Raw genomic sequence first — 15399 nt, forward strand, 5'->3', positions numbered from 1 at the left:
ATATACATAATGAGATATATTGGGAATGAAATCCAAATATAAATGAATTTAAAATTCATTTATATTTCATGTTCATGTATAAATTTTGCTTGGAGGTCATTTTATAAAAGATGTTAGTAATTCATAATATAGACTTTTCCACCTGCGGCATCATATCAGCCAAAACATTTCAAACTTTGGAGCAGTTCAGATTCGGGATTTGGGGGTCAGGGAGTCTCAACCTGGATTGAGAGGTAAAGATTTTTATGCTAGGGCTGGAAGATGAAGACTGCAGTGTATATCTTCAGAAACCTAAGTGCAATGATTCAACACAGAGAGAGGGCTTAAAAACAAAGGAAGATTTAAAAAAAGCTATTCAAAGCAAGTGCAAACAACAAAATAGTAGATACAATAGTATTAAAGACAAAATCGAATTAAGAATAAAATTTCTTAAGAGGGAAGAAGGGTGTTGATGTTTCACATTAATGAACTATAAAATCCATTAAAGCATTAGTATGGTCATGGATGTTCACACTCCTCACCATTTACCTTCGAAATCAAAATCTTATAAAACTTAAAAATCTGACAGTACCACAATCAGTGAGAAAAATTTAACTCAAGTATCTTTAAAAACATTAACAAGGATGTAGGAGATTTGTAAAGTCTGTATTGTTTGAAACGTAAGTTGTCATAGGACTCTGTTCTCCACACAAAGAACACTCCACACAGGTTCATTACAAACACTTGAGGCATTTACAAATGTGCCATGTATTAGGAAATTAAAAATCAGTAGTGATAGTTTCAGAGCAGAAGTCAAGTGGACCATTTTAATGTGTTAGAATCCAGTATAATTATATTGAAATCCTATAAAATAAATCCAATTAAAACTCAAAGTTCACATCAAAATGATAGCAATCCAAACAAGTCCAGAGCAGCAGAACCTTTGGGTAAAAGAAGAAATCAAATGGACCAGAAATACTAAAAGAGAATTAGCGCAAAAGCCCCATACATCTAGAAATGGGATGGTTTACTAAGATCTTAGAAATCAGAAAGAAAAAAACAGCATGCAGATGTATACTGAATGGGCACATATGCTGTACAATCAAACCAATGTTCATTAAAAAATGTAGTGATTAGTGTTAAGTTTTTCATAAAAATTAAATATACTTCACGCTTACCATGGGCAAATCCAGCTCAACTACCACCCAGACCCACATCCAGGACTTTGAGTTGGCCCACCCCAACATCTATCCCTTCTATGACCTGCCCCAGTGTATGTGCCCTCAGTATGTGAAGGGGCTATTACTGTGCAACCACAGCCACAGAAGCTCCATGACTCTGGGAGTTTCAGTGAGGGTCCAGTGTTGATGGTGCGCCAGAGGCCAGAGACCTTGAACCAGACCTTCAATTCATTGCAAGGAACATTTGCAGGTAAACATGAGTGGATGTGGTGGTTTGAAAGAAAATGGCCCCCAAAGGGAGTGGCGCCATTAGGAAGTGTGGCATGTTTGAAGTAGGTGTGGCCTGGTCGGAGGAAGTGTGTTACTGTAGAGCCAGGCTTTGAGGTCTCATATATGCTCAAGCCATACCCAGTGAGACAGACCCCTTCCTGTTGCCTGCATGTTAAGATGTAGGACTCTCCGTTACTTCTCTAGCACCATATCTGCCTGCACACCACCATATCACACCATGATACTGAACTAAATCTCCAAAAATTAAGAGTTAGCCATCTCAATTAAATGTTTCTCCTTTATAAGAGTTGCTGTGGTTATGGTGTCTCTTCACAGCAATAGAAACCCTAATTAAGCCAGCGGACAGAAGGATATACTGTGTGACACACTGCAGCTCCCAATGCCGCTAAGTCGAATAAGGCAATGTTGGAGAGGCGGGAAAGATAGAAGAGCCAAGTGTTTTTTGTTTCTTTGTTATGTTTTGCTTTTCTTTTCTTTTCTCCCCCCCCCTCCCCGGAGCTGAGGACCGAACCCAGGGCCTTGCGCTTGCTAGGCAAGGACTCAACCACTGACCTAATCCCCAGCCCTTGTTTTGTTTTTAATCAGTATTTTTTTTTTAATTTTCTTTTGGAGATGCTACAAGGGTGAGGGATGGATATAGAGGAACTGGGAAATGAGTAGGATTGGGGTGCATGTTGTGATATTCCCTAAGAATCAATTTTAAAAAATTATGTTAAAAAAAATTAAATACACTTTGAACTCTAGAAGCTAAGAAACAATAATGTAAACCAGAGAAAGAAGAAAATTACAACAGAAAAGGAATGATGCTGACAGCGGTGAATTACCAATAAAACAGAAAACTGACCCTAAAAAGACTGATAAAGTATTCAAGATAAGGGTCAGCAATTTGATCAAATAAAAGAGAGAGATGTAATACACACATGTATGTATATGTGTGTACGTGTGTGTGTGTATTTGTGGATACAGACCAGAGATGGAACATATATTTAAATACATAATTTTTTTAACAAATTCATAAAATATTGTGTCCAACTTAATGTCAGTAAACTTGATGAAGCATAAATTAATTTAGGCTTAAGTTGGAGTGTTAGAAGTGGAAGAGCTTCGGTTTCCGTTTCGGTAGAGTCTCCAAAACAATAAACAAAAGCCAGGTGTATAGCCTTAGTCTCCAAAGTGGGATTCTCAATGCAGACCAGTGCAGACCTAGCAGCATCCCTGTCTCCTGCATGGCCTAACTTTAAGGAGAGGCTATGAAAGGGTTGGTGGTTTTGGAAATGAGAGTTTGGTTCCCTTTGCCTGTGTGCCACCAGAGTCAGGATGGTACCTGATGCACTCTTGAAGATAAACTCCAATGGCAAAGCTCAGAAGCTACTACTTTCTCACTATTAGCAGATTCGATTGCACAATACCTAAAGCAGCAGTTCTCAATCTGCGGGCTGAGACCTCTTTGGTGGGTCACATATCAGGTATCCTGAACGTCGGATATTTACATTATGATTCATAACAGTAGTAAATTTATGGTTATGACGTAGTAACGAAATAATTTTATGGTTACGGGCCACCACACCATGAAGAACCATGTTAAAGGGCTGCAACAATAGGAAGGATGAGAACCTCTGGCCTAGAGACCAGCTGGAAAAACAGCAGAGGAAATGTCATGATTTTTATCATCTTGAAGGGATTCCATCTATATCAATCTTCTGCAGCTACAACATGTAACACACCGAACACTTAACACAACAGAAATCTCCTTTTCCTGGGAGCTAGATCTCTTGAGTCAGAGTAGCAACCTGGCCACACTCTCTGAGACTCTCCTTGTCTATTCTGGTACTGATAAACAGATGTTGGCAGCTGTGTCATGCAAGTGCCAGAGTTAGAACTTCATATTATCATTCGAGCGAACACAACTCAATTCATAAAACACCCCAAGATTGTCCACTGTGGCAAGAAATTTTAATGGAAACAGATTTGGGATAGGTAGTCACATGACCAACCAAGAATGAGTTCTCTACTCTAGTCTAGAAATATACTCCTGGCAGCCACAAATCTCAGGCCAAAGAGCCTGATTTAAGCAGTTGCTTTAATCAGGGGAAAAAAGAAGAGTACAGACTGTTGCCATGTCTTGCAAGTCTGACAAAGAACATGCTTTCTATGAGTCAGTGTGGACAGCATGAAGCTAGTGACTAGTTAAAGCCAAACTTGTGGAATGAACTTAGATGGGGCATATCAAAACCATACCATTGTCTTGAATGTAAATTACAAGCTCCACTTTTTAGTACTCTGGCATCATAGGCTATTTTACCAAATTAGGTCAAGAGGATGTTGAAATTCTGTAGAGCTTTGTAATCACAAAGGAAATTATAACTATCGCCAAAAAAAAAATTGGCACATCTGTCACATACTTTTTGAAATTAAAATAAAAATTAAGAAGCAATTATTTGTTCTGGGAAACAGAGTACTGGGCCAATGATGGTGAACAATGATATAGAAGGGTGTCGACTGCCTCCAAGTTCTCCTCTGACTAAATGTGTTACCTCCCTCATCTGGAGGCAGTGTATTGTGACACAGAAAATCAACTGAGATTATGCAGCCTTTGATTTCACAACTAGTAAAACACCCACCACGGAGCCTTCCAACAATCCATTCAGTTATTCAGTCAGCATTTTCTCTCACGGAGCCCAAACCATTTCAAATCTTTTACTAGTATGTTTATAAAAACAAACATAACCCATGTTAAGATGGCTAGATAGGAAGATTAAAGGCTTTTAGCCTAAGAGGTTTTGACAACCAAGTTTTATGTCTACAAACAAACTCTGGAAGTTCAGCTTCTAATGATGTACAAATGAACCTGGAGCAGAAAAGGGAAAGTAGTTTAATGACCACTATAGAGTTTCTGTGTAAAAACTCATGTCTCAATCATATATTTATATGCTTTGCTCATAAAAAATCATGAGTAGTTAGATAGCATGATCTTCACGTACATGCAGTAGCTTTGAGAAACTGTCGGCACTAAAGAGAATGCACCTGTTAGTTACCTACAGGAGAACTGAAAACTGAGTCCATTATTTACATGGGCCCAGGTTAGCAGCCAAGAATCTTATCAAAATATGCAGCCATGGCAAGAAGGTGTTTCCTAGAAGCGCTCTCATTTCCTAGTGGACGGATTTCCTTGTAACCTAGGACTCAGCAATGATTCAGAGTACTGTGGTTTCAAAATGATTAATATGTGAGGGTTGTAACAATGTGAGTCAGATGAAGGGGGAAATGTGTGAGGAAATAAAAGCATTATAGGAAAGCTCACCACAACCTGTGGACATGGTTAGTCAGTGAATGAAAGTTCAATGGAAGACACAACCCTCATCATTCACATTTTCTTCTTCTTTGTCAAATGCATATAACTGATTTCAGAGGATTCACAGAATGATTCACAAGTGAAAATCAACATGAACTGTACTTTGCATTACCTCAACAGACAATCGTTGAACTCCCCAGCTGCACCGGAGATTACGCAATGTGCTCAACTGGATGGATAGACAGACCAGCAGACAGATGGTAGGTAAGTAGATAGACATAGAAATACAGAGAAAGTAGATGATAGATAGATAGATAGATAGATAGATAGATAGATAGATAGATAGATAGATAGATAGAAAGATAGATAGATAGATAGATAGATAGATAGATAGATGATAGATACATAGATACATACATAGATAGATGATAGATAGATAAATAGATACATAGATACATAATAGGTAGGTAGGTAGGTAGATAGATAGATAGATAGATAGATAGATAGATAGATAGATAGATAGATAGACAGATAGATTTTACTCCTGTCCTGAAACTTCTAGCTCAAGAAAGGCATCAGAAAAAATAAACTTTCTACCAACTGAAGTTCCAAAGACATAATTAAGCATTCAGGACCAGAACAGGGATTTTGAAACTCTCTCAGGGAATTGATGCTCCCACACCACTGAATTGGATTGGTATTTAGATATATTTATAGTACACAATGTTAATTTTTCCTCTTGTGCCCAAAATAATATTAATGTTAAGTCCCCTTGGGATAACTTACTGCAAGATTGTAATATGAATTCAAAATATTCTTTTACTTTGGTCTTTAAAAATAATGTCATTTAGTGGAGTACACTTTTATGAAAGTTTTTTTGGCATCCTTAAAATAGATTCCTAGGCAAATACACTTAATATTTTAGGCATACAACATCCTTGAGGACCAACCAGCATGCTGAGGTGTGTGCCCTTTTTCAAAGCTGGTGCCTGAAAAATGGCAAGTTTTCTCTAAATTAGGAGATAACTGACACAAAGACATTTACAGCAATGGCAGTTTCTTTATTCAATATGTTGTGTCTTCTAGCATCATGCCTTATTGTAGGCACATAATCCTTTATTTATACAATTCTAAATACTTAATAAACTATTATTGAATGGAATAGTGGAAAGCCAATACTAAGAAGAGTTGATATGGCTGTAAGCAGAATTTCATCAGTGGCAACTCATCAGTTTCACAGATTAAAAGAATAAAAAACAGTTAACCTGGATTTTCGGAGATTTTCATTATCCACTCATTTTCATGTTAATTGTTGATACACTTATTTGTTCAACTCACCAATTGAATGACTATTCTGTGAAAAAAAAATGGTTCTGTGAATTGTGAAAAGAAAGGGGGCATCACATATGCATCCTGTCTTCAAAGAGTTCAGAGCAAATAGCACCCCTATAACAATTAAATACAAATACTTGAAGACATACCTCAGTGCTGTATGCAAGATGGAGACATACGCTGGCCCTGTAGCTACTACCCACATCTGGTCATTGAGCACATGAAATGTGTCTTATCCAAAATTCGTGGCAAAATTATGTAAAATAGCTCAATAAGGAGACACTGTAGCTATTGTCTTAATCTTGCCCCCAAAACTATTTGCAATGACAGAGTGGGTCTGTTAGTGTGTGTTCATTTACATGTTAAAAAAAGCAAGTAAGCAGTTGTGGATTTCACCACAGCTAATGACAAAGATATGATTTTATCATTCAGCCCCTAAGTTGGTGGTCTGCTGCTTGACTCACAATATGCAGAGATCATACAGCAACACCTCTGTGTCTGAACCATCGTATGCTAGTCAGTCCTGACAATTTACTGTGGTTTCATGCCCCAGCTATTCTTACATTACCATCATCTCTGGTGATTGTATAGGCAGTGAATTCAGTGGTAATGATATGTTCCAGACCTGGGATGGGATAAGTAATTCATACCACCCCGTGTGTGGGTTCTGACTTCATGGGCTAGCAGGGGAGTTAGTGGGCTTTATAGGATTCTGCATGCATTTCTGCTGACTCAGATGTGGATGTGGAATATAGAATGGCATGCTGGGACAGAGCAGTTTTTTTAAACTCCTTCAGGGAGTCTTTGTTCCTAAATCAATAATTGGATACTGCATGTTCACACACAAGTGGGTGCTTGCTGTGTGTGTGCAAAATGAATTGGTTTAGGTGATCAGGTAAATCATTTGAAAAATCACTCTAGGATAATCCCATGTAATTGCTAATGTGATATTAAAATAAGGCTGGTTTCATAATGTTCTTTATTTAACTTTGCTTTCACATTTCCCTATGCTTTAAAAATACAGGCCTATTTAAATGTATGGCCACATATGGCTTCTTTCCTTGTATATGAGTTGAACAGAAATGCAATTCATGTTTACTTGGTCTTCTATGAAGCTGAATAGTTACCAAAACCTCAGCAGACCTGACTACTTTCTTAGAATAAATGTCCAGTAAAGATTGCCTTTATTGTAGTATACTTAAAAAAACTATTTTAATTGAAATGAAAACAGTTTATGTTTATCAAGTATTTCCTAGATACTGAGCATCTTGAAAGACACCATCAGGCTCCACAAAATAACACCATGCAAAAGGTGGTAGCCATGGTATCCCCCTTGCTACAAATGAGAAAATCTTCTAAGTAAAGCTGGCAAAGTCAAGTCGTCTAACTTCAAAACCAAGAAACTCTTTAAAACGTTATGCAAAAATTCAAAGGTCAAAAATGTGATGCTTAAATATAATTAAAAAGTTGGGAAGCTGAAATTCTAGACTTCAAATGTTTTTAAATGGGGTTGGCAATATAGTTCAATTAGTAGAGTGCCTGCTTAACACACACAGCACCCTGGGTTCAGTCCTCAGCGATGTATGCCTACAGTCTCAGTATTCAAGACATGGAGGTAGGAGGATCAAGGTCAGTCTCAGCTGTGTACCAAATGGAGACTAGCACTGGCTATATTAGCCCTTGTTTCAAAAAAAATAATGTTTTAAAATGCAGTCTAATGAAGCATGATCCTAATTAGTCTTAACAATAAAAACCCAGAATCAGATATCGAGGAGGAAAGCTGAAAGATCAGAAAAGCAGAGCAGCACCCACTGGAAACTACTTACCTCTGCAAATCCTCAGACAAATGGGGATGTGTGCAGATACTTTATCCACCTACCTTATATTTCTGTCTCTATCTCCCTAGTTTGGGGATTAAAGACATGAGCCTCCTATATGCTGGGATCAAAGGTGTGAGCTTCCCAAGTGCTAGGATTAAAGGTGTGAGCCTCCACCATCCAGCTCTGTTTGTCTTTTAGACTGGTTCAATCTCTTGCAGCCCAGGGTGGCCTTGAACTCCTGATCTTCCTGCTTTTCCTCCTCCCAAGTGCTGAGATTAAAGATGTGTGCCACCACTGCCTGGCCTTTATAGTTAACTAGTGGCTAGCTCCTCCTGCTGATCTCCAGGCAAGCTTTATTTGTCAGAACACAAGCAAAATATCTTACAACAGTCTAAGGAATAAATACCGCTTGATCATGAGGTGTGCTCCATCTTGAAGACTCATAGTTGGAAGTACAGCCTAATGTAAGCATAGCTGTGTGGCTCCAACCAGACACTGAGCCCTCCCAATTGGAAAGTTCAGGTCTTGCATCATATTCAGATGGCCTGTGTTGTCCCATAAATGATACCTGAATAAGTCTATAAGATCCAAGTGCTTAAGGATGCCACTTCAGGGCAATCTGCCTTATTTGCATATGGCAGGAAAAGCTCTGGTATATGTGAGAATTATGATCCTATTTGTGGAAAGGCACCTATTAGGCATGTATTCTTCTGTTTGAACTCACATGTGTATACAGCCTTACTTACAATCATAGAAACCGATGGCCATGTTTTTCCAGATCTAGGACTAAGAAATGCAACCACTCAACTAAAAACCAAATCTGCAGCACAGATGTGATCAAAAATTGGGCATAACAGCGTTAATCCTGAAGTCTCATTATCATGTAATATGTTTTTCTCTAAAAAAATAAATTTAATTCTGATTCCATCGTTTGTAGTCCTTGCCAAGGTTCTCTCAGTACAAACAGCTCCCAAACTAAATTATGCAAAATTTGGAACATCCCTGCCTACCTCCAATAAACATACCCCCAGGACACCATGAGGAGCATGCATACAGCAGTGTTCTCTCTCTCTCTCTCTCTCTCTTTTCTTTTCTGAATAGCTTTGTATACTTGAGTTCTATTGTGTTAACTGTGGAAATTGCTAATGAGTATTTTACCCGTTCACAAAATAAATAAATTACATTTTCTGTGGATCATATCAAGAGTCAGTGGACTACTGTTCATTCCTAAGAGTAACTTTATATTTAGATTGGACAAGTCTTTGGTCTCTAAAATTCTGCCAAAGCATTCCTCTTGGACTCCTGCAATGGAAAAGAGGAGACAGAAGAGACTCTCTGCCTCAATTTCCTGACCCTGCCGGCTCCAATCTGGAGAGGTCTTTATATAAATAGGCCTGCACTCTCAAGGGATCTGTACCACTTCCATGTCTCCAAGACCCTATCATGCACTCTTACATCATGGTTTGGCCTCACACATTAAAGAACCACTTCTAAAAATATTCTTCCCCATCTAATCTCTACTGAATTGTTCATATATGTTTAAAAGTCACAAATATCATCGCAAAGCATCTACTTAACAAACATTTTTATTACATTGGGAGATTTTCCCCAGATATCATAAAGTTTTTTTTCTCTCCAAACAGATTTCTCAATATAATCTTCACAGTGACATCACAAAACTAACTATATATGTTTTTAAAGTTTGTTGATACTTCTAAAATCAAAACTCTTTGGAGTAGTTCAGAATTAGGGAAATTGCACTCAAATAATTGCTTCATATTTTGTTCTTTAATTCATTCATTCAACAAATATTCTTGAAAACATTAGTATATCAGATTAATTGGGCCATGTTCTGGAATCATGAACAGATGTTGTACTTTTATTCTACAGATAACATAGGCTAGAATAGAAATTGACATGTAAGTAAATGAACTGTGGATATAACTGTGGGTGTTATAACTGATCTTCAGAGAACATCGAGATTGTTAGAGGGAAGAATTCATCCTAATCTCGAAGGGCAAACACCATTCAGATGTAACTGAAAGTGAAAATCAAGCAAACACCTAAGTTTTGCCACATCTCTTCTAAGTAGGAAAGAGGTGAGCACTTGTTAGCTCTGACTTTTAAATTGCCAGTTCTTAGCATGAATAAACAAAGGAGTTAAGAGATAGCTTATTGTCTATTCATTCTAGCAATCTAATTCCTAATGAATAATTTAAGATAGAGCATGGACCCCAACACAGAAAAAGAACATGAAGGTGTTGTGAAGGGTTATATAAAGTGCTGTGTGTGGACAGATAGTATCTACTGGAGGAAAACTTTTCTTTGCTGTCAAAGAGAGACACAGCTGAGAAGTGTGTGTGTGTGTGTGTGTGTGTGTGTGTGTGTGTGTGTGTGTGTGTGTGTATCCTAAGTTGTAAATAGATTAATTATTAACATAGAATTCATTGAAACACCTAACTACAATTGTGGATTACCTGTTTCTCTTTAAATCAGTAGGTTTTTGTTTTCTGTATTTTCAACATAGGTTTTAAGCACATGAACATTTGTGTTCCTTGGACTCATTTATCACAATTAAATGCCTCCACTCATTCTTGATATTAATTGCTTTGGTGTCTACATTCTTTGACAATGGCTTTCTTATGCTTCACATCTGTATGCATTTCTCTATCCTTTTACTTTTGTTTGAGTCTTTATATATGGAGCAATCTTCTTGAAAACAGTATGCAGATGGGTTTTCCCTCTTCATCAGAGTGGATAGATTTGCCATTTATAATGAGTATTCATAGCAATAGCAATTGATCTGACCACTGCTACCACTCTGTTCCAATATACCTTCTTTACATTTGTTTTCTATTAAGCCTGTATAATTTCTGTTTCTATTTCAACCTTCCTTTTGACATGAGTATGCCTTGTGACTAAACTTCAAAATTCAAAAGCTTTGCTCAGGACAGTGTCCTTTGCAGTTCCTAAGATCACTCTCAAGTGAGTTTACTATGAGCTAAGTTCCATCTTCCCATCTTTTAATTAGGTAATTGAATCTCAGAGACAGGGAATGAAAGAGATATGAAGGAAGAATATAGTCAAAGCTAGGGAGAGCAAATATACCAATGATTAAGGAATAGGCAGAAAAGAGGATAAATAATATATTGGGGAAAAAAAAGACCACAAAGAAAAGGCACGGAAGAAGGGATGACTGGATAGTTGGAGGGATGTAATAAAGTATAATAAAATATTAAATACATGATGTAAATACTTGGTGGCTAGATATTTACCATTCTTTCAGCTTTCTCCTGTAGTAGAATTATTGTAAAGAATTTGAGGAATTATTCATAGATTTTGACATTGGGTAATTATTGACTTTTGCAGAACAGTTGTAGTCCAAGGGTAAATGCAAGAGACAGAATGTGGTAAGTTTAAAAATAATAGAAAAAAAAACTATCTTAAAATTCAAATGGCTGGGGGGTGGTGGTGCAGGCCTTTAGTCCCAGCACTCAGGAGGCAGAGCCAGGTGAATCTCTATGAGTTCGAGGATAGCCTGGGCTACAGAGTGAGTTCCAGGAAAGGTGCAAAGCTACTCAGAGAAACCCTGTCTCTAAAAAAAAAAAAAGAAAGAAAGAAAGAAAGAAAGAAAGAAAGAAAGAAAGAAAGAAAGAAAGGGAGAAAGAAAGAAAGAAAATTCAAATGGAAGCACAAAAGACATCCAAAGCAGTCCTGAACAAAAAGAACAACGATGGAACTATCACCATACTTGATTCCAAAACATACTACAGAGCTATAATAACAAAAACAGAATGGTGCTGGCACAAACAGGGACATGCAGCTCAATGGAATGGAATAGAAGGCCCAGACACACAGCAACAGAGATAAAGCCATCTGACTGTTAACAAAGATATCAAGATATCCATGGGAGAAATGATGGACTCCTCAACAAGAGCTGCTGGGCGGCAACGTGTATATTCATGTGTGGAAGCATGAAATTAGATCCAGACTTCTCACCAAGAGTGAAAATCGACTCAAAACAAATGAGATGTCTTCATGTAAGATCCAAAACAGAGGAAAAAAAAAACACTTCAAGATGCAGGCACAGGCAAGGACTTTCTTTAAAGGACTCCAATTGCAAAGGAAATAATGCCAACAAGTCACAAATAGGATTTTATGAAATTAAGAACTTCTGCACAGCAAAGGAGACAATTAATTGATCAAAGAGACTGCTTACAGAATGGCAGAAAATACTTGCTCATATATGACAGGAGATTAATATTCCAAGACACATAAGAAATTCAGAAATATAAATTAAAACTACATTGAGATTTTTGTCTTATCCAGTCATTAAGTCACATAGTCATTAAGTTTTGTCTTATCGTCATTGAAAAAAACAAATAACAACAGGTACTGGCAAGGATGTAAGGAAAAAGGGAAACTTCATGCATTTTTGTAAGAATATAAATTAGCCCAGTTATGGAAACCAGTATAGAGGTCCCCACAAAACCAAAATGAAATCTATCATCTGTTCCTGCTAGACCACTCCTAGGTGTTTACCTGAAAGCATCATGGGGATACTTGAACTTCAGTGTTTATTGTACCAATGTTCACCATAACTAACTCATAGAACCAAACTAGGTGTCCACCAACAGAGGAATGAAGAAGGAAAATACAGTATACATGCAACAGAATTTCATTCAACTGTAAAGAAAAATTAAATTTTGCCACTTGAAGGAAAATAGATGCAACTGAAGACTGTCATAATAAATTAAGTCAGTCTCAGAAAGGTAAATATCATATGCTTTCTCTCATTTGTGGATCCCAGGTTCTATGCAGATACATAAACACATGTGTCTATATATGACATGAAAGCAAAAGCAAAACCATTTAGGATAATAAGGGCACTAGGAGGAGGATGAGAAAGGGGAGGAAAGGGGTTACAGTAGAACATGCTCCAAGTATATTGTGTACTTGTGTGGAGATGCCCTTAGGTAACGCAGTACCATGTACAATGAGTAGGCACCATTTTTTTTTAAAGTAATCACTCAATAAAAATGAGGTAAGACACCAAAAGTTGAAAACTCTTGACTTTTTTTCTAAGAGTGACAGATAAAGAAGACCAAGAAGATGAGAGCTAGGAGAGGCTACAGAACTGAGAGGAGTGACTTTACTAAGGATAACCCATGACCAGAGTAGGGGCTGAAAGGTAGGATGTATTCCCCACTCTTTACAAGAGCCATGACCAACAATCCTCTTACAGAAAACAGACAACAACAGAAATGTACCAGAAGTTATTGAATGATAATTTTGCCTAACTTAGGAACAGCAACCCAGACAACTACATAAAAAGTCTATTGTGTGTGCTTAGATTTGATTTAAAATGGACAGCCTTGGAGAAATGCATTTGGACAAAGGAGGATGATCTGGTCATAGTAAAACGAGGAAGGTGATGTCCAGCACAGTCCATTTGCTCAAATTCATCTCAGCCATTCCGTGCATCACTCCCCCTCTTAGAGTGCTGTGGTGGGAAATCCCCCACATGAGGGCTTTTCATGGGAGATGCGAGTTCAGAGAGTTACATGGTCATGTTTGGTGGCTTTAGGAGAAAGAAGTTCTTGGTCCTGTGACCTGCCCTGGGGAAAGAAGGTGCTAGTTTTTGTTGCCTACTGTGTTGCCAACCTTTTGTTGCCATAGCAAATACCTCTGGCAATCGACTTAATATGAAAAAAAAAAAAAGACTTAATTTGTCTCATATTTTCCATTCCACGGTCAGTTGCCTCCGTTTCTTTGGTATGGCAATTCATCACAGCAGGTGTGTGTGGTAGAGGAAGCTACCTATCTCGGGATGACTGAGAAACAGAAGAGAGAAGATTAGTATCCCACAACGCTCTTGGAGGAAACACTCTCTGTGGGGCTAAGGTCTCCGCCGGGTTCCATTTGTTCAAAATTTCACCACCTGCCAATATCAGTATGAAGCTTTTAACATAGGGGCCTTTGAAGGTGCTCCAGGTTCAAGCTATTACATCTGCCTCAGGGAGGAAGTGAGAGAAGTGGGCAAGAGGGCAGAAGCTCAGAATGAACTTTGTGCTTCTAAGTCCCTTACCGTCTCCTCAATTCCAAGTGCTCAGTATACCACAATGCCATACTTTGGGGCATCGTGGTCTAAGATCCAGCATGAGTAACATTTATCAATAAGTGTAGAAAGTTAAACAGAGAATAGACGTTCTGTATTTGGCATCAACAAACTGTATTTCTCAGAAAATATTCCTAAATTAAAGCTGATTATGATATCAAGACTAATATTAGCCACCCTCTAATTCAAAAGTGTGTGTGTGTGTGTGTGCGCGCGCGCATGTGCGTTACTAACAGAATTTTACCAAAGCCTGTGAGTCTTTCAGCTTGCTACTCTTAATTTCAAGGTCTAGTTCCATGTTATTTAGTCAGATGATTTGGGGCAAGATATTGTGTAAGCCCCCCCCCCATTCTCTCCACTGCTAAGTATGAGCAATAAATTTGCGTCCCTCACCGGGTTGTTATGAAGATTAAATAACAGGATGCATGCACAGCACTTAATCAGCCCTGGCACACACGACGTTCTCAGTAAACAGAGACAATTACACAGACGTTTATAAACTCAGTGTTCCCATTGTCTAACAGGAACCCAGGAAGGGACTTTGTGAAGAGCCATGTGAATGGCTTGATAGAACAGTTGGCACAGGAAAACAAGGTACCAAATTGAAAATTGCAGGTGCCCAGACACTATTCTTCTTCTCAGACATAATTAACTTGGGCTGGGTTGTGGCTTCTGCCAAGAAAAATGACTACAAGTTTCTCCCTGTCTGTTCATCCTGAAGGTGTCAACTAAAGCGTTACCTGCCCGGACTAGCACCCAGCGGCTGAGATGGGACACCCTGAAGGCAAAAGTAGCCTTCTAACCTCCTTCAGCCTGGCAAGTCTGGTGAGGATCATTGTTTCCAAGAAAAACGGCATTTTCCAAACCATCCTCCTCCCGCTTCAGGAATGTTACAGCTGAGCAGATTCCTTCAAAGCAGCCTCCACTTCACAGGCCGTTTACATGAAGCTCCCGAATCAGACATGCTTTTACAGCTATGAAGTGGCAAGAAAAGCCCTTTATTCCCCCAGACTCCCAGAATATGAACTCCAGATGAGATCAAAGGTAGCTCTTTGGGTGGGAATTGAAAATATGAGACGTGCATCCTTCGTGCTATGCCCTTAATGCTCCAGGAGCATGAAGCCCCACGTGGAAAAACAAACGCTCCATTAAAACAAAAGACCCTCGCCTGTTGCTCTCTCTGGATCAGCCCACCAGTGTCCGCTCCCTTTCGCCCCTGGTGCGACTCCTGCAAGAAGCTCGGAGAAAACAGGATTATGTGTCCATTTTAATTTGATACTCGAGAAAGCAAAAACTTGTTATGATCTATTATTGACTGTACAGCATTGTTCCTGGCAGTTCAGCAAACTGAACGTGCATGCCCTTGCCCACAAACATGGTTTCAAA

The 15399-nt window shown here is 38.5% G+C and overlaps 1 long non-coding RNA gene across 2 annotated transcripts; it reads left to right on the forward strand.

The window, feature by feature from the left end:
* Positions 1-1274: 1274 nt before the first annotated feature.
* LOC143268761 (uncharacterized) lies at positions 1275-15179 on the forward strand. Of its 2 annotated transcripts, none has more exons than XR_013044883.1 (3): positions 1275-1410; positions 4924-5007; positions 14735-15179. It is a non-coding gene; the product is annotated as an uncharacterized LOC143268761 (long non-coding RNA). The 2 variants fall into 2 exon arrangements; XR_013044884.1 differs by having other exon boundaries at positions 4924-5003.
* Positions 15180-15399: the final 220 nt, after the last annotated feature.

The sequence above is a fragment of the Peromyscus maniculatus genome, chromosome 15, assembly GCF_049852395.1.
Source record: "Peromyscus maniculatus bairdii isolate BWxNUB_F1_BW_parent chromosome 15, HU_Pman_BW_mat_3.1, whole genome shotgun sequence".
In the NCBI taxonomy this organism is placed as follows: domain Eukaryota; kingdom Metazoa; phylum Chordata; class Mammalia; order Rodentia; family Cricetidae; genus Peromyscus; species Peromyscus maniculatus.